The sequence below is a fragment of the Macaca thibetana genome, chromosome 11, assembly GCF_024542745.1.
Source record: "Macaca thibetana thibetana isolate TM-01 chromosome 11, ASM2454274v1, whole genome shotgun sequence".
Classification (NCBI taxonomy): domain Eukaryota; kingdom Metazoa; phylum Chordata; class Mammalia; order Primates; family Cercopithecidae; genus Macaca; species Macaca thibetana.
In genome coordinates, this window is record NC_065588.1 from 4,218,904 (window position 1) to 4,241,872 (window position 22,969).

At 45.1% G+C, this 22,969-nt stretch overlaps 2 protein-coding genes across 2 annotated transcripts in view; both read left to right on the forward strand.

The window, feature by feature from the left end:
• The window catches only part of TIGAR (TP53 induced glycolysis regulatory phosphatase), a 1,172,566-nt gene that overhangs the window by 968,871 nt on the left and 180,726 nt on the right, over positions 1-22,969 (forward strand). The gene's annotated exons all lie outside the window — the stretch shown is intronic.
• CCND2 (cyclin D2) overlaps positions 1-22,969 on the forward strand; it is a 734,493-nt gene that overhangs the window by 569,117 nt on the left and 142,407 nt on the right. The window lies entirely within an intron of this gene.

The window sequence follows — 22,969 nt, forward strand, 5'->3', positions numbered from 1 at the left end:
TTATGCATCAGTGTTCTTCCTAGGAGTACCCATTGCCTGTAATGCTGTCCTAAAGGCAGAGAAGGGATTTGAGAATCATCCATAGCTGAGGTGTCTCCCCTGACCTACCTCCCCAGCCAGGTTATGCCCCTTTCTTCCTGTGTGTTCCCAGGACCACCTGAGCTGACCTTTCTGAAGGGGCAGTGGTGCGGCACAGTCATGGCTAGGGGCTCTGAATAGGGAAGACATATAATGTATTATCCAATCCAGGATGCTTTTGCAAGTGAAAATGGCTACTGTTAATGACGTATGCCAACAGGCATAAACCAGGATTCTCCCAGGCAAAGTGGGACACCCGTCCCCCTAGCTCTGGGTTTGAATCAAGTCTCTACAATTTGTTCCTTGGCAGATCCTGAGCAGTGTAGTTCGTGTCTTGAGCTCAGGTTTTTCTTTTCTTTTTGAGATGGGGTCTCACTCTGTCACCCAGGCTGTGGTGCAGTGATGTGATCACAGCTCACTGTAGCCTCAGCCTCCCTGGGCTCAGGTGATCCTCCCACCTCAGCCTCCTAAGTAGCTGGAACGGTGGGCCCACACCACCATACCGGGTTAATTTTTTTGTATTTTCTAGAGACGAGGTTTTGCCATGCTGCTCAGGCTGGTCTCAAACTCCTGGGCTCAAGCGATCCGCCTGCCTCAGCCTCTCAAAGTGCTGGGATGAAGGTGGGAGCACCTGTTTCACCATTGAGCTCAGGTTGCTTGTTAGTAGAACCTACCGAGGGAAAAGCTCTACCCACTAGGATGGAGGATCTCAGCCTTTGAAGTAGGTGAAAGTTTATCAAAAAGGAAGGTGCTCAGCTCCACTCCTGGAAACTGGTCCAGTGGGTCAGGGGGTGGCCTAGGAGTCTGCATTTGGACAGTCACCTCAAGGGATTCTGGGAGGGGATCTGCAGGTCCCAGAAGCATTGCCTTTGGGCCACGGTAAAGACCATGAAGGAACTTGAGGAGACGCCTGGAAGAGCGCGGGCCACGTTTCTGGAGTACAGAAGAGCGATGTCTTGCCCGTATTCACCCGAATCTAGCAGTAGAGCTGATCGCAGCCCACGGGTGACAATCTGCGGATATGCGGATGACGGACAGCTCCCAGGTCCAGGCCAGGCACTGCGGAACATTCTATTCTTGCTGCTCACCTTCCCCCATCCACCCCCAAGCTCCACCTGAAGGACCTGGGTCGGGTGGAGCGCAGGTTTGCTGAGAAATCTGGCTGAGAGATCTGACCGTTAAAGGAGTTTCATCCTGAAATGACTTTGAGTGAAAACTGAAAGTAAAACTGAAAACCACCCACTTCCCGCTGCTTCCTTCCCTCCAGCGCTGAGTGCAGCCAAGCCACGCCTGTCTTTAGGGCTTGCTCCTGCCTCGCCCTTCCCAGCCCAAGCCCTGAACCCCACTGATGGTTGTGTCTGAGCCCCACCCTTGGCACCACCTCAAGGACTCTGTTCCTCCCTCTCCCACTGCCCAGGCGGAAGTCAAAACCGTGGGTACTGCGGAGGAGGCACACCCTTCGAGCACAGCGGACACCCTAGCCTTCTTATCGACTCTGACTCTTATTCGTATCCTCACTCTATTACATAAGAACCAGTTCTTTCACTTCAAATATGTATCAAAGACGGCCGGCCGCGATGGCCCACACCTGTAATCCCAGCACTTTCGGAAGCCGAGGCGGGTGGATCACCTGAGGTCAGGAGTTCGAGACCAGCCTGGCCAACATGGCGAAATCCCGTCTCTAATAAAAATACAAAAAATTAGCCGGGCATGGTGGCGGGCGCCTGTAATCCCAGCTATTCAGGAGGCTGAGGCAGGAGAATTGCTTGAACCCGGGAGGTGGAGGTTGCAGTGAGCCGAGATAGCGCCACTGCATTCCAGCCTGGGTGACAGAGCGAGACTCCATCTCAAAAAATAATAACAAAACAAAATAAATCAAAAATTATAAAAGGCATACATAACGGCCAAAGACTCCGAGCTGCATATTAAGCATAATGCAATACTGAGTGGGCACCATTTAAGTCAAAAACACAAAATCACAACATTTTAAAATATACATTTTACTGTGAACGCAAGGCACAGGCTCACAGCAAAACCTCAGACACCACAGAAATGTAAGACATAGTTTCGAGAATCTCATCCTCCAAAAGCTCCCCCTTTTAATAGTTTAGCATTTTAAAAAATCCTATATTGTAGCATTTTTTAAAATCCTATATTGTAGTGAGTCTGTGCAGCAGAATTCCTCTTGAATGCACACTGTTACCTGAAGCTCTGAGGGGCCAATTTGTCCAACATCCCCAGGCTAGGAAGTGGTAGTGCCATGATATTGGCATGATATTGGTGGTATTGTGAGACAGAGAGGAAAAAAAAACCTGCTACTAGGGAGAGAGACAGGTGGGATCCAACACGCTGAGAAGTGGGGGCATTGCCCAGTCTGTTCACACTTGCCTAGGAGACAAGAATGACCGTGGCAGATGCACACGTTAGCCAGGAACCCAGGCTAATGGATGGAATTAAATATTGAAAACTGAAATGCAGTTTAGGGATCATGGAGTTACACCTCTTAATTTTATAGAAAGGAAAACTGAGACCCAGAAAACCAGTGCCAAATAGGCCAGTGATCTTCAAACACTTCCCAAGAAATATGCCAGCCGGGGCAGTTTCAAGGCACCCCTTTCCTGACCTCAGCTTCCATAGTGCTCGTTTCTGTCTGGATCTGCCTGCCGCCCCACCTCACAGTTGTTCTCCTCTCACTTTACAGAAAAAAATGCACCTCTCACCCATCCTGCGTCTTACTACGTCCCGGGTATAAACAGTCTGGGCCCCCAAACAAGGGAATAAACAAAACCTTGGCATCAGTAAAGGGCAGCCTTCTTTACTTAAGGCTCTTCTTGCCTTACATATATTTATTCTAAGGTCGAAGGTCCATGGTGGAAATGGGAGTGTTTTGTCTGCTATGGGATACACTTAATTCAGATACAGTATAGAGCAGGGGCAGGAATGCTGACAATTTCTATTTAACCACCTTCCTTCTTTCCTCCCACAAAAGTCAAAAGAGGCCTTGTCTCAAGGAGAGACCTGTGAGAGCACAGCAAGCTGCTATCAGTGTGAACTGTCAGGTAGTCACCTTATTTCATCCAGGAGATAAGCATATGGCAAGTCCATGCCTTTCCTATCAGTCTATCTGAAAATCAGAATTCAGAAAAGAGAGGGTTATTCCTAAGGCATGTGTGAATTCTTGGCCTGGCTCATGCTCCATCATTTCTCCATGATTTCAGCTCCCAGCCCACGGTCACTCTCTCCGGTCCTATCTTTTGTCTTGGAGATTTTGAAATACAGTAAGCATGTTTCTTGGAACACCGCTTTTCCCCTGCCACATCGTATCCACCTGCCATACACTAGACCTTGTTATTACCAATAATTTCAATCCCACTATAACCTAAATTTCTGGGTTGGTTTTTTTTTTTTTTTGAGACAGAGTTTTACTCTGTCGCCAGGTTGGAGTGCAGTGGCTCACTGCAACCCCCGCCTCCTGGGTTCAAGCGATTCTCCTGCCTTAGCCTCCTGAGCAGCTGGGATTACAGGCGCGTGCCACCACGCCCTGCTAATTCTTTATATTTTTAGTAGAGACAGGGTTTCACCATGTTGATCAGGCTGGTCTCGAACTCCTGACCTCGTGATCCACTAGCCTCGGTCTCCCAAAGTATTGGGATTACAGGTGTGAGCCACCTCACCTGGCCAGGCATGCCACTCTTTAATTCCACCTCCTGCCTTTCCAGCTTACCCCTCTAGAACCTCAATTCCACTTAGCCTTGGACCTCACCAGATCCTGCCATCCATTGATGTTAATCTCTTCTTCACTGGCCTCACTCCTTCTCCCCTTCTTACTACCCACCGTCAATTTCATGGGCAGTCATCGTGATCACCCCTTTGTACACCTCAATTCCTTACCTTTTCTTGCTTTACCACAGCAAGATACAAGCCGAGGAGCATGAGACAGCTGGCAGAGGTATCATGACCACCATAATGTGTGAGCCTTCCCGGGTGCTCCTTGGAAACGCTGGGGGTCCCTACAGCTACAGGGGATAGGGAATGCCAGCTGATGTTACTAGGACACGAAAACAAATCACAATCCTTGAAGGCTGAAGAAATGGGGGAGTCTTGAGTTACATGAGGATTTATGAGGACCCTAAACTATCCCTGGAGGAGACCCAGCAACTGTACTTAGTAGTTCCCCTGAAGTCAGTACTTTGCAGATCATCCCACCTAGAAACCCACTACCATCACTCATCCTTTGTCAGGGCACAGCTCCAAGCGACAGTGACTCACTTCTCAGTGTATATCCTGTACTCACACTTTCCAAGAGAAAGTGTCCGATGGAGTCATTGTGTCACTGTCTCACGGGGAAGACCCCTGTGGAATGCAGTGTTTTACCAAGCCACCTCAAAGGAGCCAGACTTCTTTCTGGCTTGGGTGCCAATCCCTCAGCCAGCCTTCTGCAACCTGAATGGCAGAACTCATAGCACAGGACCTGACCACTGGCTGTGGAAGGCGCTGCCTGTGACAAGTGAGTTGTGGTCCTCAGGGCATCCTAGATCACACTGGCTCACACTCAATTCTGAGAACCAGCTCTTAGTTTCATCTTTCATGAATCCAGGAACTCTGTGCATTCACCTTCAAGGGGAATTTCGCCGGCAGTCCCCAGGCTCAGAGACTGACTCGTGATGTCTCGATCAGACACAAAAAAAGATACCTGTTCCACTCGTCTCCCCACACAGTGATTTCTTGTGCAAAGCCTTGAGAAGAGTTTGATGGGAAACTTCATGTTCTGTTTCCAGTCCTGAGCTTTATTGTGAAGAAAGCAGATGGATGTGGGTTCCAATTCTGGTTTTATCTCTTGCCAGGTGTGAGACCCTGGGCAGTTTACTTAAGCTCTCTGAACCTCCATCTCCTCATCTATATGGGGAGAATGATGTTTACGTTTCTGAATCTTAGTGAGGTTTCAATGACTTGTATTTAGCACCCTGCCTGGCAAGTTCACACCAACACTTGTCTGTTGACCCCAACTCCCTCTGTATCTACGTGTGCAGAGACACAAACGAATCCACAGAAAACATTCCGTTCCTATTTGCTGAAGCTAAAAACCTTGAGAACCTCTATTGCTACTTGTCTTAGAGAGAAGCTCTGGGTTCAAGTCTCAGCATTGTAGTGAGTGGTGCTGACTGACCCTTGATGGTATCACTCTCATTCTCCAGCCCTCCATGTTCCTCTCTGTAATATTGGAGATGGAGTAATATTGAAGGGGAAGTCCCATACTCTTGCAGCCTAGCATCCCAGGATTCAAATAATCTGGTTCATCCAACACTCCTCTTTTAAAGTTGAGAAAACTGGTTATGTAACACCCAGAGTTGGTTCCACCCGGAGTGGAAATGGGAAGTGAGAGGGGCCACATGTCGGAAATGCAAATGATGAGAGTGGACCCCGAGTAAGGGAGAGTGCCCCTGAATGGGGTTCAAGGAATGAAGCACTGACTGCTTCTCTGTCCCTGTGGGGGCTGCTGTCTGTCAACCTTCTTCAATCCCACGCCTGCCACAAGACCTGCCCTTGTGAGAGGTCCCAGGCATCTCTGCCAACCTGACTCCACAGCCAACGCAGAATGGCCTTCATAGCAGGGAAGCATGACCACAAAGAGGTCAAGTCAGAAAATTAGAAGACCCGAATTCTAGACCTGTTCTGCCATCACAGGTGTGACCCTAAACAGGTCAGCTCCAGTTTCCTCATTTGTAGAACAAGGGTGCAAAACCTCCCTGGCCCACACCAGGCTTGTTGTTCAGCGGAGGTGGGCTGAGACGGAAGCTATCCCCTTGTAAACTTCCATGCCCTACACAAGGGTTGTTGTTCCTTGCTGACATTGTCTTCCCAATTTGTTTCTGAGCTTCTTCAAGACAGGGAGCTGAAATCTTATATGTCTCATGACTAATTAGTTTCTACTCAGTGAATCCTTATGATGCTGCAGGCATTGTGCTCAGCTTTTTATATATTATTTTCTCATTTAATTTTCACTTACAACATTATGGGACATTTATCTTCATTTTCTAGATGAGGAACTAAAATCAGAAGTTCTATCACAGGCCCAAACATGAGTAGTTAGTAAATGGCTGAGCCAGGACTTTTTGTAAGTTGATTTTGATAATTCTATTGGTTCAAAATTCATGTACAAAAATTTATACAGGGCCGGGCACGGTAGCTCACACCTGTAATCCCAGCACTTTGGGAGGCTGAGATGGGCGGATCACAAGGTCAGGAGATCAAGACCATCCTGGCTAACACGGTGAAATCCTGTCTCTACTAAAAATACAAAAAATTAGCCGGGTGCGGTGGCGGGCGTCTGTAGTCCCAGCTACTCGGGAGGCTGAGGCAGGAGAATGGCGTGAACCCGGGAGGCGGAGCTTGCAGTGAGCTGAGATTGTGCCAGTGCACTCCAGCCTGGGGGACAGAGCGAGACTCCGTCTCAAAAAAAAAAAAAAAAAAAAAAAAGTTTATACAATGAAAAACCTCTCTCCCATCCCTGTCCCCCAGCCTTACCTCAAGACTACCAGGATACATCAGACATATCACTCCAAAACTTATTCTTTGCATGTACATTCTTTCTTTTTCTTTTTGTAGAGAAGGAGTCTCACTCTGTCACGAGCATAGCTCACTGCAGCCTCAAGCTCCTGGACTCAAGCAATCCTCCCACCTCAGCCTCCCAAGCTGCTGGGACTAAGGCACACGCCACCTTGCCCAGATCCACATTTACATTCTAATATGTATAAATATTTTTTGTATCATCTTTTACCCCAAACAGTAGCATATTATTGTCTTGCACTTCGCTTTTAGACTTCATAAATCATTTGAAGTCTATTTCCCTCTCTTTCTCTACATGTGCAAGACTTTGAAACTGGAATTTTAAAGTCCTGTGCTTTTATCAGAGCCCATCCCTGGGTGACAGTCTTTAGTTAAGGTGAGTGAAGCTGAGGCCAGGGGATGTTAATGCTGAAGGAAGACTTAGAGATCATGGGATCAGCCTCTTCCACTGCAGGTGAATACACGGATCCCTAAGGAAGGGAGGGATCTCATTAAACTACTGCTGCCAGCACTACCCCCAAGAATAGTTGGGCGAGCCCACAGATGGTGGCAGATCTTGGCAGCCAGCCCAGAGTGCCTCAGCCCAGTGCCCTGGGCCACAGCCTATTAGGGAGAACCCCAGACCTGGCTTCAGTTCCTCTTAATCAGAGAGAAATCTGGGCGTGTGGCCTTGGCCCATAGAGACCAAGTTCATGTTGAGAAGCACCTGAGCCTCGGTCCCAGCCTCTCCCCTGGCCTCCCATTTGTGAAGGTAAAGTTCCCATAAAGCCAGTCCAGGGAGAGCAAAAGAGAGCCTCAGAGAACCAGGGGCCAGTGAGCCAGGCTCCGCAGTAGACCCAGGAGTCCACTCCCTTCTCTGGGTCTTGATCCTCCAAATTTCCCCCATTTACATGGTAAAAAATTCAGAGTTATACTTGAAAGGAGCTTCCACGCATGAAATTCAAAGAAGACTTAAAGTAACCTTTCTCTCTGAAACAGAACTATATTTAGAGAGAACATCCTATACAGATTTAACCTTGAGGCTACAAGATTGAAGGACAGGTTTTCCCCTTGGGAAGCCCTGAAGGAGTTCAGGATCTGAAGGATAGATTAGATTCCATTTTTCGAGGATGGTTTAGGGACCATTTTACTTGAAAATCAGAGATAGCCTGAAACTCAGTGGTTTCGAGACTTTTGCCATTTGGTAGATCGGCACAACTCGACACACACACAGGTTTAAGGACCAACAAAAGGCTGGTAATTTTGTATTTTGCCAAATAAGGATCTGTGTATGGCTAGATGGAGGTAAAGAAATACCGTTTGCTTTCACTGTTGTTCCACAAAGAAAAGACGTTTTATTTATGTATGTATATATTTATTTTTAACTTTTAGGTTTGGGGGTACATGTGAAGGTCTGTTATATAGGTAAACTCATGTCACAAAGGTTTGTTGTACAAATTATTTCATCACCCAGGTATTAAACCTAGTATCCAATAATTATTTTTTTCTGCTCTTCTTCCTCCTCCCACCCTCCACCTTCAAGTAGACCCCAGCATCTATTTTCTTCTTTGTATTCATGAGTTCTCATCATTTAGCTATCACTTACAAGCGAGAACGTGTGATATTTGGTTTTCTGTTCCTGCGTTAGTTTGCTAAGGATAATGGCCTCCAGCTCCTCCATTTTCTTGCAAAGGACATGATCTCATTCTTTTTTATGGCTGCATAGTATTCCCTGGTGTATATGTACCACATTTTCTTTATCCAATCTGTCACTGATGGGCATTTAGGTTGATTCCAGGTCTTTGCTATTGTGAATAGTGCTGCAGTGAACATACACATGCATGTGTCTTTATGGTGGAATGGTTTCTATTCCTCTGAGTATATACCCAGTAATGAGATTATTGGGTCAAATGGTAGTTCTGTTTTTAGCTGTTTGAGGAAACCCCACACTGCTTTTCACAATGGTTGAACTAATTTACTCTCCCACCAACAGTGTATAAGTGTTTCCTTTTCTCCACAACCTCACCAACACCTGTTATTGTTTGACTTTTTTTTTTCTTTTTTTTTTGAAATGGGGTTTCACTCTTGTTGCCCAGGCTGGAGAGCAATGGCACGATCTCAGCTCACTATAACCTCCGCCTCCCAGGTTCAAGCGATTCTCCTGCCTCAGCCTCCCAAGTAGCTGGGATTACAGACATGTGCCACTACACCTGGCTAATCTTGTATTTTTAGTAGAGATGGGGTTTCTCCATTTTGGTAAGTCTGGTGTCGAACTCCCAACCTCAAGTGATCCAACTGCCTCGGCCTCCCAAAGTGCTGGAATGATAGGCGTGAGCCACTGCTCCTGGCCTGACTCTTTAATATTAGCCATTCTGACCGGTGTGAGATGGTATCTCATTGTGGTTTTGATTTGCACTTCTCTAATGATCAGTGATGTTGAGATTTTTTTTTTCCATATGTTTGTTGGCTGCATGTATGTCTTCTTTTGAAAAATGTCTGTTCAGGCCGGGCACGGTGGCTCACCCCTGTAATCCCAGCACTTTGGGAGGCTGAGGTGGGCAGATCACGAGGTCAGGAGATCAAGACCATCCTGGCTAATACAGTGAAACCCTGTCTTTACTAAAAATACATAAAAAATTAGCCGGGCATGGTGGCAGGTGCCTGTAGTCCCAGCTACTCGGGAGGCTGAGGCGGGAGAATGGCGTGAACCCGGGAGGCAGAGCTTGCAGTAAGCCGATATTGCACCATTGGACACCAGGCTGGGCAACAGAGCAAGACTCCATCTCAAAAAAAAAAAAAAAAGAGAGAAGAAAAAGAAAAATGTCTGTTCATGTCCTTTGCCCATTTTTTTTATGGGATTGTTTGTTTTTCTCTTGTAAATTTGTTTAAGTTCTTATAGATGCTGGATATCAGACAAAAGGACATTTTAGTAAAAAAAAGCAAACTATAATCTCACAATAAAGATATCCTTCAAAAAACATTTTCTACCCACATGCATAGTCTTTATTTTTTCTCAGACCAGGCAGTATGTCATTGAGAGCCTTCAGAGATCCATCATGGCCTCTTATTTAGGAGTGAATGAAGTTGAAGATGTCAAGTAGGCATTCTTAACCAATTGTCTATTTTCTCAAATTATTCTTACTCTTGGCTGTGCGCAGTGGCTCGCGCCTGTATCCCAGCACTTTGGGAGGCTGAGGCGGGTGCATCACCTGAGGTGAGGAGTTCAAGACCAGCCTGACCAACATGGTGAAACCCCATCTCTACTAAAAATACAACAAATTAGCTGGGCATGGTGGCACACGCCTATAATCCCAGCTACTCAGGAGGCTGAGGCAGGAGAATCTCTTGAATCCAGGAGGCAGAGGCTGCAGTGCGCAGAGATCGTGCCTTTGCACTCCAGCCTGGGCAACAAGAGCGAAACTCCGTCTCAAAAAAAAAAAAAATTATTCTTAGTCTTTCCCTCCTTTCCTCTTTCTTTCTTTCCTTTCTTTCTTTTCCTCTTCCTTCCTTCCTCCCTCCTTCCCTCTTTCCTTTCTCCTTTTTCCTTCCTTTCCTGTTTTCCTATACAAATATTTACAGAGCGTATACTATGTTCTAGTCTACCGTCTTTTCTTCTACAATACATGTTCCTATAGTAACTCATCCACAGCTAATACATAGGGAAATTACGTGGTTGTAAAGTGAAAGTGGGTTGGTTCATATGGAATTTTTCCTAGGAAGGAGAGCTAAAGTAGCAGGAGTAGAATTCTAACCTTTGACAAGAAAGGGAAAAGCCCTCAACTTGCCTTCTGCTTAGGTAAGAGCCCCGTCAGCTCTATTTTAAGAAAATTGCAAATGCATGCCTGCACCTGGGGTTTGCTCCCCAGAAAGATTCATCCTAGGAAGCAGGTTGCACTTCCTCCTATGCCCACCTGGTGCAGAGTCCACTCCCATCTGCACCGTCTCAGCACCTGCAACAAATAGCACCACTCTGTAGTTTTGTGCAAGTTTTGATATCCCCAGAGGCAACTTTCCAAAGTAGAGTTGTTGCCTGGGCTGTCTAGGTTTTCTCTGAAGGCACCAATTACTGTTTTTATTAGTGCTCTGTTACCAAGTTGCATAGCTTTCGCAGGCCTGCCCAACCCTATTATTTTTAGCCTGTTATTTTTAGTGTGCAATTGTACAGAATGCAAAGTTTTTCAGGAATATATGTATTATGTTATAGCACATAACCTGTACCAAACCAATAGTGCTTATCTTTAACTGAACTAAAGTGTAATCACACCCACAGGATACTAAGCCATAGTGAAAAACAAAAACATAGAGCTCTGTGGAAAAATCCCCACTGCAGAGCTACGTGAACAAAAGCAAGTTGAAGCACAATACATACAGTATGATGTTATTCATGCAGTGGAGGGAAATAACCTTTGTAACGATGCTTTTCATTCTCTATGCAGAAAAACAGCGTATTACATATGTCAGTAAATTAGAGGGAAACCTGGTAACACCTTCGACTTTACTGAGAGAGGGGAGAAGGATCCCAGCAACATTGCCCTTAAACCCAGGTCAATGATGTCCTACTCTGGTTCCACTGGATCCTTCCCTTGGGCCAAAAAGTTCCGCATTTAATGGCACTCCCCTTTCCAGATCGCAGTCCCTGGAAACAGGGACCCCAGAATTCTCTTCCCAAAGACTCCTGAGCCTACTACATTTCTGGATCCATTTCCTTGACACCTGTTGCCTTTGTGCACACCCTTAGGTCCAGGGAAGGGGCAGTGGGAAGAGAGATGGGAAGGCAAGAGGCCTCCACTGGTCCTGTTTTAGAGGCAGGCCTGAGTACCAGGAGATAGAGTAGGTGCTGTCTGATCCTACAGGAGTTTTTGTTTGTTTGTTTGTTTGTTTTTAAGACAGGGTGCCCCTCTGTCACCCAGACTGGAGTGCAGTGGCGCGATCTGAGCTCACTGCAACCTCCACCTCCCGGGTTCAAGTGATTCTCCTGCCTCAGCCTCCCGAGTGGCTGGGCTTACAGGTGCCTGCCACCACACCTGGCTAATTTTTGTACTTTTAGTAGCGACAGGGTTTCACCATGTTGGCCAGGCTAGTCTTGGACTCCTCACCTCAGGTGATCCCCTGCTTCAGCCTCCTAAAGTGCTGGGATTACAGGGGTAAGCCACTGCGCCCAGCCTGGTCCTACGGTGCTTGGACTGTAAGGTCCAAGTTTTATAGGGAGAATTAGTTTTACGTTGTTTATGTACTTAACAATTAATTAAAACCTAACAAAAAGTTGCAATACTTTCTACTCATCTAGAAACTGGAACTAACAAGGTCTTTCATGGTAACTTTTGATTACTGCTCCTGAGTTCGATGGGGGAAGAAATGGGACAATTAAGACATAAGGGGAATAGAGCTCTGATGACTCTTAAGTGACAAGCGTCAGTGACTTCCTACTTTTAAAGAAAGCAGGCTGTGATGTGATGGCTGCAGTGGGCTATGGGGTGAGTGGAATTCCCCAGAAGCAAAAGCCATAGCAATTAGTAGAATTTCCACCCCACTTCCACCCACTGCCTCACGTCCAGCCCATGGCCCAGCCCCAAGAAGCACCCAGGAAACAGTCCTGAGCAGGCCTTGTATCACACACTTCAGGGCAGCTGGTCAAAACTGTCATCAGAGGCACCACAGACCAGGGGATTTCCTGTGGGTGGAGTCCTCAGCAAGGTCTTGGCGCTATTCTGGGGTGTTCCCCAGCTCCCCCACACTGATTCCAGGAAGCCTGCCTGGGATTATCAGAACTTTGCTACCTTGTCCTCAGCTGCTTTCAACAAAACTGGGTGGGGGGTGGGGATAGGCCACCTGGTGAATGAGCCAAAGGAGCACAGAACCAGGAAGCAGCAGGCCAGCCCTCTAGGTGTGTCTACTTACGACCTTGGGCAAGCCATTTAACTCTGCGCCCGGTCAGTCCCCCTCTTACCTAGAAAATTGGGATAATAGTTCACCTCAGGGCAACTTCAAAAGGCTGTTGTGAAAATTAAATGAGATAAACAATCCATCTGATTTTTTTAAAAAAAGACCAAAGACTTTGCATAGGCTGGATGTGGTGATTCACCTGTAGTCCCAGCACTTTGGGAGGCTGAGGCTGGAGGATTGCTTGAGCCCAGGAGTTTGAGACCAGCCTGGGCAACACTGCAAGACCCCACCTCTTAAAAAAAAAAAAAAAAAAGACTGAATGTATCTTACCAAAGAAGATACACAGATGGCAAATAAGCACATGAAAAGATGTTCAACATCATATGTCATCAGGGAAATGCAAATGAAGACAATGATGAGAAATCATTACACCCTATTAGAATGGCCAACTCCAGAACAGAGAAAACACCAAATGCTGGACAGAATGTGGAGCAACAGGATCTTCCATTCATTGCTGGCAGGGATGCAAAATGGTACAGACACTTTGGAAGACAAGTTTGGCAGTTTTTCACAAAACTAAACACACTTTTACCATACAAGTCAACAATTGATTGAACTCCTTGGTATTTATGGCCACACAAAAACCTGCGCACAGATATTTATAGCAGCCTGTTTTTTTTGTTTGTTTGTTTGTTTGTTTTGAGATGGAGTCTCGCTCTATTGCCCAGGCTGGAGTGCAATGGCACGATCTCGGCTCACTGCAACCTCTGCCTCCTGGGTTCAAGCGATTCTCCTGCCTCAGCTGCCCGAGTAGCTGGGATTACAGACGCCCACCACCACGCCTGGCTAATTTTTGTATTTTTAGCAGGGGTTTTGCCATGTTGGCCAGGCTGGTCTTAAACTATTTTTTTTTTTTTTTTTTGGAGATGGAGTCTCACTCTGTCGCCCAGGCTGGAGTGCAGTGGCCAGATCTCAGCTCACTGCAAGCTCCGCCTCCCGGGTTTAGGCCATTCTCCTGCCTCAGCCTCCTAAGTAGCTGGGACTACAGGCGCCCGTCACCTCGCCCGGCTAGTTTTTTTGTATTTTTTAGTAGAGACGGGGTTTCACCGTGTTCGCCAGGATGATCTCGATCTCCTGACCTCGTGATCCGCCCATCTCGGCCTCCCAAAGTGCTGGGATTACAGGCTTGAGCCACCGCGCCCAGCCTGGTCTTAAACTCTTGACCTCAGGTGATCCACCCGCCTTGGCCTCCCAGAGTGCTGGGATGACAGGTGTGAGCCACCGTGCCCAGCCAGCAGCTTTATTCTTAATTGCCAAACCTTGGAAACAACCAAGATATCCTTCAGCAGGGGAGTGGAGCAACCAACAATGGTGCATCCATGTAATGGAGTATTATTCAACTCTGAGAAGAAATGAGCTGTCCAACCATGAAAAGACAGGAAGGAACCACAAATCATGCCGTTAAATGAAAGAAGCCAACCTGAAAGTTTACAAACTGTATGGTTCCAACTGTAGGACATTCAGGAAAAGGCAAAACTACAGTTAAAAGATTTTCTGGGGATTTATGGGGAGGGGTGAGAAATGAATAGAGGGGCCTAGGGGATTTTGAAGGCAGTGAAACTATGCCATTAGGTACTGTAAGGGTGTATATGTTACCATACATTTGTCAAAAATCATAAAATGAACAACAGGAGTGAACCCTGATGTAAACCACTGATTTTAATTAACAATAATGTAGCAATATTAAGTCATCAATTATAAGAAATGTACCACACCAGTGCCAGATGTTAATAATAGGGGAAATTGGGAGCGATGGTATATGGGAACTCTCTGTACTTTCCACTCGATTTTTCTGTAAATCTAAAACTGATTAAAAATTTTGTCTATTAATTTTTTAAAATAGTTCTATCTCCTTGGGTAATTGCTTAACCTTTCTAGATCTTCATTTCAATTTCCTTAGCTATGAAATGAGGGAGCTTGACACGTGCTTATGTGGCTAATGGCTACCATCTTCGATGGTGCAGGTCTGGAAGATTGCCATGGCCTTTCTTTTCCTCCTATGCCTTTTATTTATTTATTTTGTTTGAAACCGGGTCTCGCTCTGTCACCCAGGCTGGAGTGCAGTGGCGTGATCTTGGCTCACTGCAAGCTCCGCCTTCTGTATTCAAGAGATTCTCCTGCCTCAGTCGGCCGAGTAGCTGGGACTACAGGTGCGCGCTACCATGCCCAGCTAATTTTTTTGTATTTTTAGTAGAGACGGTGTTTCACCATGTTAGCCAGGATGGTCTTGATCTCTTGACCTCGTGATCCGCCCGCCTCAGCCTCCCAAAGTGCTGGGATTACAGGTGTGAGCCACCACGCCCTGCCTGACTTTTATTTGAGTACAGTCTTCCCTCCTTTTTTGTGAGTTGTTCCTTGTTTGGGTTTTCTGATGCCTCTTCATGATCAGATCAGGGTGTTCTGTGTGTCTGGGTAGAGTTAAGTTCCTTCAGTGGCTGCAGTCTGGCCTTTCTCTGGTGGAAATGAATGTGGTTTCTTTCATACATTGGAAGAGCTGGTGGCCAAATCGCTCATAAACTTCACCTTAAAAGCATCCGAACAGCTAACAAGTTGAACCCAAGAGAGTAAAGCTTTGTCAGCTCCACACTCAACAAATCCCCAGCTCTTGGAGCAGTTCTGACTATCAAAACTGTATTCCCAAACCAATATAGGGGTACTGCCAACCATAGGAGAGACACACAGGATGTCAGAGAAAGAAAACTGATCAAGAAAACCATTTCCATTCTGCCAGGATGCCAGCTAGACTGGGTTCTGGAGTCTCCCTAAACCCAGTAAGGTCAGATCTCCCCTTGAGTTTACTTTGCGTTGTTATGCAAGTGCGTCTTGGGAGGTGGGGGGAGGTCTGTGCAAATGGACTCTTCTCAGTGGCATTTAATAAGACTTCATCGCCTTCAGGCTAACTTTAGCAAATTTCAATAATGGCAGCTTCAGCCACAAGGTCTTCTTGCTTGAGGTGTCTTTCTTTTGCAGTGAGAATCCTCTAACCTCTTGATATCCATTTCCTTTTGAGCCCCAGGGCAGCATCTTTGATATCATCCCATTGCCTTCTGCTGTGGAGGTGCTTAGACCAACCTGTCTCCTGAGAAAGATTTCCCCTTCATCACCCATTTCCTCCAACTAGGGGATCCCTTTGGCAGAATCCTGAACTAAAGCTGTGTGTGTGCTTCTGAAATCTGTGGCCCCGGGGGCCTGGTAAGGACCGATCTCTCTGCGTTTGCTTCTCAAGACACTGTCACAGATTTTGAAAAGCGCCAATCCCTTGAATATTATTTATTCTTGTCACATCTTTTTCTGCAATTGTGGAATATTGTTCTAGTGTTTTATTTCTCTTGACTTTCCCATATTTCTTTCAGGAAGGCCCAGTTTTGTATCAGTTTAACCCATTGTTTAAGTCGGTCCATTTATTTCATATAAAACCAGTTTTCTTTTCTAATAATTGTTTTTTCTTAACATAATCCTCTACATTTTTTTCCTTATGGAATTTCCCATAATGAGAGAAATAAAATCATTAATTCTGGGTCTGTTCAAAGCAATCACTGTTCAACGAAGCCTTGCCCATCTTCACCTTGCTGAGTTGGAAACTCCCACCCAGAGGTCTTCCATCTATCTAGCACTGATCCCAGGCCTGGACTTGTTCTGTTTTTGTCCTCTCTGGCTCCACTTTAATATATCTCATCTTTCCTGTGCTTGCCTTTAGAGACCAAATTCCATGAATTTCTCAGGTATTCCCTTAGGCACAGGCATTTCCTGGGTCACAAGAAAGTTCATACAATGATTTTTTTTTTTTTTTTTTTTGAGTATTTTACACCGATCTTTCTGGTCTTTCATTCTAAATCTGTCTACATTTTTGTAAGCACTTTAGTTATCATCCCATTGTGAGACTGAGCAAGATCTGAAGTTTGAACATATTCAAACTTCAGCTTAATTTTAAAACTTCAGATTTTGGACTTTGATTTTAGATTTTAATTTCTTCGATCTCTCACCTCTGAAAAGATTTAAATTTGGGGATTTTGGACTTTAACTTGTAAAGGCAAGAGAATTTCATTTCAGATTTTCATTCTTTGAACTTTATCCTATGAAAGGTTTTATTCGGCTGGGCGCGGTGGCTAACACCTGTAATCCCAGCACTTTGGGAGGCCGAGTTGTGCGGATCACCTGAGGTTGGGAGTTCGAGACCAGCCTGACCAACATGGGGAAATCCTGTCTCTACTAAAAATACACAAATTAGCCAGGCGAGGTGGCAGGTGCCTGTAATTTCAGCTGCTGCGGATGCTGAGGCTGGAGAATCGCTGGAATCTGGGAAGTGGAAGCGAGCAGTGAGCGGAGTTCGTGCCATTGCCTTCCAGCCTGGGTGACAATAGCAAAACTCTGTCTCAAAAAAAAGGATTTATCCTTTGGACTTTCACACGCCCCAGAGAAATTAACAATGGGAGTATTCAGGTGCCATCCCATAGTTCTTACAACGTTCTTACTGAGCAGCCCTGCTCTAGGCAGGTCTAGGAGTACTTCTCAAATTTTCCTGGACGCTGACTACTCCTAAGAAAGTCATTCCAGTCTGGTTTTTTTTTTTTTTTTTTTTTTTTTGGAACTGTAGCTTCTCTTCTATTGGACTTCACTGGAATTCAGACACTGTTTCTATTACAGACTTCTCTAAAATGTGTTCCTCATCTCTATTTCCCTCTGTAAGAACAATCAGTCCCGGGTTTTCGATAATACAGATCTCTCTACCACAAACTGAGAAGGTACCATTCTCTCTGTGATGAGAAACGTCATTCTTTTTTACTTTTTTTTTTTTTTTTCTTAATAAAACCTACTATCCTTTTGTGGGTAAAGCCACAATGTGGGTCCTCAACATTTAGAAAAATAGTTAAGATGGAGTTTATATCAGTAGCAATTCCAGAACCATTTGAAGTCACGTGATGGGCATTTCTCTTGAACCTGTGGGCCAGTTACAGGAATTAACTTAGTCCTCTATAGTTCCCTCTCTCCATCCTGAAGATAATTTATAGCAACACAAAAGAAGACCAGAACTTGGGGGTAGTTTATCTTATACAACTTAAAGATACCTGCCACTAACACTCACTGCTATTCTGAAAAATATGCAGAGCCTCCGTTTAAAGTCCTGACCTCCTGGCTTAAAATCAAGGAACACAGTAAAATGGTGCTGCTCCCTAATACTTAAGCAGCTTATACTGTATACTGAAACGTTCTCATTCATCTTTTTTTATTTGAGACAGGGTTTGCTCTACTGCCCAGGGCTGAGGTACAATGTCACAATCATAGCTCACTGCAGCCTGGAATTTCTGCGCTCAAGCCTCAGCCTCCTGAGTAGCTGGGACTATAGCTGCATGCCACCATACCCAGCAATATAAAATTGAGTGAAAGAATCAAGACACAGAGGAGTTTATACTGTGTGATTATCTTCATATAAATTATAAAAGCAAGCAAAAACAAATCCTATGCTATTAGAATTCAGGCTATTAGTTGGCAGGTTGTGACTGGCGTGGAAAGCTTCGGGGTGTTGGTAATGTTCTATTTCTTGATTTGGGTGCTGGTTATATAAGTGTTCTTTGTAAAAATTCATCAAACTAGGCTGGGTGTGGTGGCTCACGCCTGTAATCCCAGCACTTTGGGAGGCTAAGGCAGGTGGATCACGAGGTCACAAGATCGAGACAATCCTGGCCAATGTGGTGAAACCCTGTCTCTACTAAAAATACAAAAATTATCTGGGCATGGTGGCATGTGCCTGTAGTCCCAGCTACTTGGGAGGCTGAGGCAGGAGACTCGTTTAAACTGGGGAGGTGGAGGTTGCAGTGAGCTGAGATCACTCCACTGCACTCCAGCTTGGGCAACAGAGTGAGACTCTGTCTCAAAAAAAAAAAAAAAAAAAAAAAAAAATCAACAAACTATCCACCTATGATACGTGTACATCAATAAAAAGATAATTTTTTTTCACTCATATAATCTCAGCACTTTGGGAGGCCAAGGCAGGAGGACTGCTTGAGGCCAAGAGTTTGAGACATAGTGAGACCCACATCTCCACAAAAACAAAAAAAGATAATTTTTTTAAAAAGCACAGCAGTCAAAACAATTTACACAGCGTCATGCAAGCACTGCCACCAATTGCCAAGGTCAAAGCCCTGAGTGTCCCAATTGCAAATGCCTAGCAGCCTGCATTCTGGACACATCCAGAGCCTCCATGTACACATGTCATATGTTCCACAAATGACAGTCATGATGCATTTTTCAGTAGTCTCTGCTCATTAATGAGATGTTTGAGTCTAGGGAGTGTAATGGCCTGAATTATGTCTCCCAAGATAACATGTCTGAACCTCAACCCCGATCTGATTTGGAAATAGGTTCCTTGTAGATGTGATTGAATTAAGGATCTCCAGATAAGATCATCCTAGATTTGCAATGCAGCCTGAAATCCAATGGCTGATGTCATCAGGAAAAGGAGAGGGAGATGTGAGACACACAGATGCAGAGCAAGAGACACAAGGAAGAAGGCCATGGGAAGACCAAGGCAGAGATTGGAGTGATGCTGCCACAAACCAAGGAACACCAGAAGCCACCAAAAGAAACTGGAAGACCAAGGAAGGAGCCCTCAGAGGGAGTGTGGCCGTGCTCACACTTCGATTTCAGACTTCTGGCCTCCGCATCTGTGAAAGAATACACTTCTGCTGTTAAAGTCCATCATTTTGTAGTAATTGGTTATGGTAACCCTAGGAAACTAATGAGGGGACTCAGTATATAAAACCTCCTTTTCCTGCTCTAGTTCTTAATAGAGATATACATACCAGATTCAGACAGATGCATATCAAAATTCTACCTTGATAACTGATGCTGACATATTAGAGGCCACGATTTAAATCATGCCACATAAGCTTACTAATAACTGACTGAGAACTGAATTGACTCATTTGGGCTACAGACCTTCCTAGCAGATGCTAGATTCTGCTCTGAAATGCTTACTGCTTGGCAAGAATAGATAAGATCACATTTTCTCCAGAACATGTTCAACTTTTGTTTAGAGATGCTAGGTGCTTCCTGGTGGGGGATGCAGTAAAGATGCTATTCATGGCCCTGATCAATTCAGCTCTGGCCTATACTTGAATACCCCCATTCAACAAGAACTAAATAGGCCGGGCGTGGTGGCTCACGCCTGTAATCCCAGCACTTTAGGAGGCCAAGGCGGGCAGATCACGAGGTCAGGAGATCGAGACCACGGTGAAACCCCGTCTCTACTAAAAATACAAAAAAATTAGCCGGGCGCGGTGGCGGGCGCCTGTAGTCCCAGCTACTCAGGAGGCTGAGGCAGGAGAATGGCATGAACACGGGAGGCAAAGCTTGCAGTGAGCCAAGATCGCGCCACTACACTTCAACCTGGGCGACAGAGCGAGACTCCATCTCAAAACAAACAAACAAACGAAAAAACAAAACAAGAACTAAATAATTAATGAAGGCATTATTAGTTATTACCTGAGTATGCCCCTTGGGGTTTTACCTACACAAATATCCTCAAGTAGCTTATCAAAGTATTCTAATCATGTATACTGCTGTCTATAAGAGGTGTTATTGTGTTTTCGTTTTTGTTTTTGTTTTTTTGAGACGGAGTCTCACTCTGTCGCCCAGGCTGGAGTGCAGTGGCGCGATCTCGGCTCACTGCAAGCTCCGCCTCCCAGGTTCACGCCATTCTCCTGCCTCAGCCTCTCAAGTAGCTGGGACTACAGGTGCCCACCACCATGCCCAGCTAATTTTTTGTATTTTTAGTAGAGGCGGGGTTTCACCATGTTAGCCAGGATGGTCTCAATCTCCTGACCTTGTGATCTGCCCACCTCGGCCTCCCAAAGTGCTGGGATTACAGGCGTGAGCCACCGCACCCGGCTTGTTTCATTTTTTTGAGACAGAGTCTTGCTCTGTCTCCCAGGCTGGAGTGCAGTGGTGTGATCTCAGCTCACTGCAGCCTCCACCTCCTGGGTTCAAGTGATTCTCCTGCTTCAGCCTCTTGAGTAATTGGGACTACAGGCATGTGCCACCATGCCCAGCTAATTTTCCTGTTTTCAGTAGAGATAGGGTTTCACTATGTTGGCCAACTGGTCTCGAACTACTGACCTCAGGTGATCTGCCTGCCTCGGCCTCCCAAAGTGCTGGGATTACAGGCATGAGCCACCAGGTCCAGCCACCTATTTGTTTTAAAGTTTTTATTTTGGTACATGACATTCATGTTTTAAAATCCCTACAGTATGTTGCCCCTCCCAACGGCTTGCCTGGCCTGCCCCCTAATCCTGCTGTGTGTGGAATCCAGTGGAGAGATATTCCATGATCATACAGTCCGTCAACCGGTAGGACAGAGGACAGGGTGGCCATAATTTCCTGTATGGAAGGCTTTCCTCCTGTCATCTTGATGCTCACTTATATTATCAAAGTAGCCAGACCCAGAAAACAGTTGAGACAAATAGCAGGTGAAGGTCACCTTTGGCAAAACCTCTTTCTCCATTCTCCTTACTCCATTCCAAAGCCTCTTTCTCCATTCTCCTTACTCCATTCCACTTTTTCTCTCAGCTAATTGTCAGGGCAACACATCATATGTTAAACTTATCCCTCTGGGGTACAGTGTTAGTGAGTCTGGGGCTCCCTTTCTGGTGTATACATATTTCTGTTAAGGACAAAGCTTGGCCTTAGAAATGGGGTAATTTGGCCTGTGATGGGAGTTTTCAATTTAGTGATGCTGTAGAATGGAGGTGGAAGGATGATAATTTTTATGGAATGACCACTTCCATCTCACTCTTATGAAAGGTTGTGTAGCTTCTGGGAGACTGTCCAGGAGACCACAGCCCAGAGAGGCTCACTGGGAATACGGAAGGTGCCGCTTCCATATCCCGCCAGGTGACGAATGCATAGCAAGCCTCCTTGACAAGGTTGTCAAAAAGGTTCCTTCCTATGAACACATTTCTTTGAATTGAGAAAGGAAGGCAGGCTCTTTCTGACAGAAGTTAAGTCTAACTTGGCTGATTGGCTATCCATTAAATATTTTTCACAAATTGAGTGAAACACTTTGGTACCGCTAAGGTTTTTATGATATATATATTTAAAGCAATTGATAAATGCATGTTAATACAAAGACATAAGTAAAATTAATGAATATTTCTATTTTCCTTAAACCTTCCTGAGAACATCTGGTTAAACAAGCTGCTTTTAAGTGAAAGGGTGACATTTAATATGCCTGGGTAAAGCCTTCTTTTTTTTTTTTTTTTTTTTTTTTTTGAGAAGGGGTCTTTCTCTCTCTCGCCCAGGCTGGAGTGGTGCGATCTCAGCTCACTGCAACCTCTGCCTCCTGGGTTCAAGCGATTCCCTTGTCTCAGCTTCCCAAGTAACTGGGATTACAGGCACGCACCACCATGCCCGGCTAATTTTTGTATTTTTAGTAGAGACAGGGTTTCACCACGTTGGCCAGGATGGCCTCCATCTCCTGACCTGGTGATCCCGCCCACTTTGGCCTCCCAAAGTGCTGGGATTAGGTGTGAGCCACTGTGCCCAGCCTGGGTAAAGCCTTCTTAGTTGAACTGCCAGAAATGGCAAGGAATGACACTATTACCTGAGTAACAAATCATTTGTAAGTCAAATGACTTTTGTTTCTTTGTTTTCAATATATTGAAGAAAGACTCAAGTTATCAGCTGATATATTATCAATTGACAAAAAAAATAGTTTTGATAATACATCACCATGTGACTTTTTAGCAAATAATTTGTAAGTAGTTCAAAGAATTGGATGATATTGCCATTGTAAAACTTCTCTTGCCATCTACTTTTAATGTGAACAAAGTATCCATAAAAATGAAAAATCAGAATGAAATTGATCTTGAATCATGTAAGTAATATTCATCCATGGACATATGGCCTAATTGCAAATGCATTTGTAGTAAAATTTTATCTTTTATTAAGTAATTATTATAAAAGTATGAATATTATGTAAAGTCAAAGAAAAATGTATTTCAATATAAACACACATTTTTGTGGCAGAGAAACATAACAAAATGAATAAAATAAAATATTTTTTTCTTTCTTCTTCTTTTTTTTTTTTTTTTGAGCCAGGATCTCACTCTGTCACCCAGGCTGAAGTGCAGTGATGCAATCACAGTTCACTGCAGCCTTCGCCTCCTGGGCACAAGCGATCCTCAGCTTCCCAAGTAGCTAGGACGTCAAGCATGCACCACCACGCCCAGCTAATTTCTGGATTTTAAAAATAGAGACAGGGTCTTGCCATGTTGCCCAGGCTGGTCTCCAGCTCCTGTTCTCAGCCGACTGAAAAATAAAATATTTTCAATCCAAAAACATATGATTAGATGCCATTCTGTGGAGCTGAAGGAGACAAGGGAACTAGTAAAACTTCCAGCTTTCC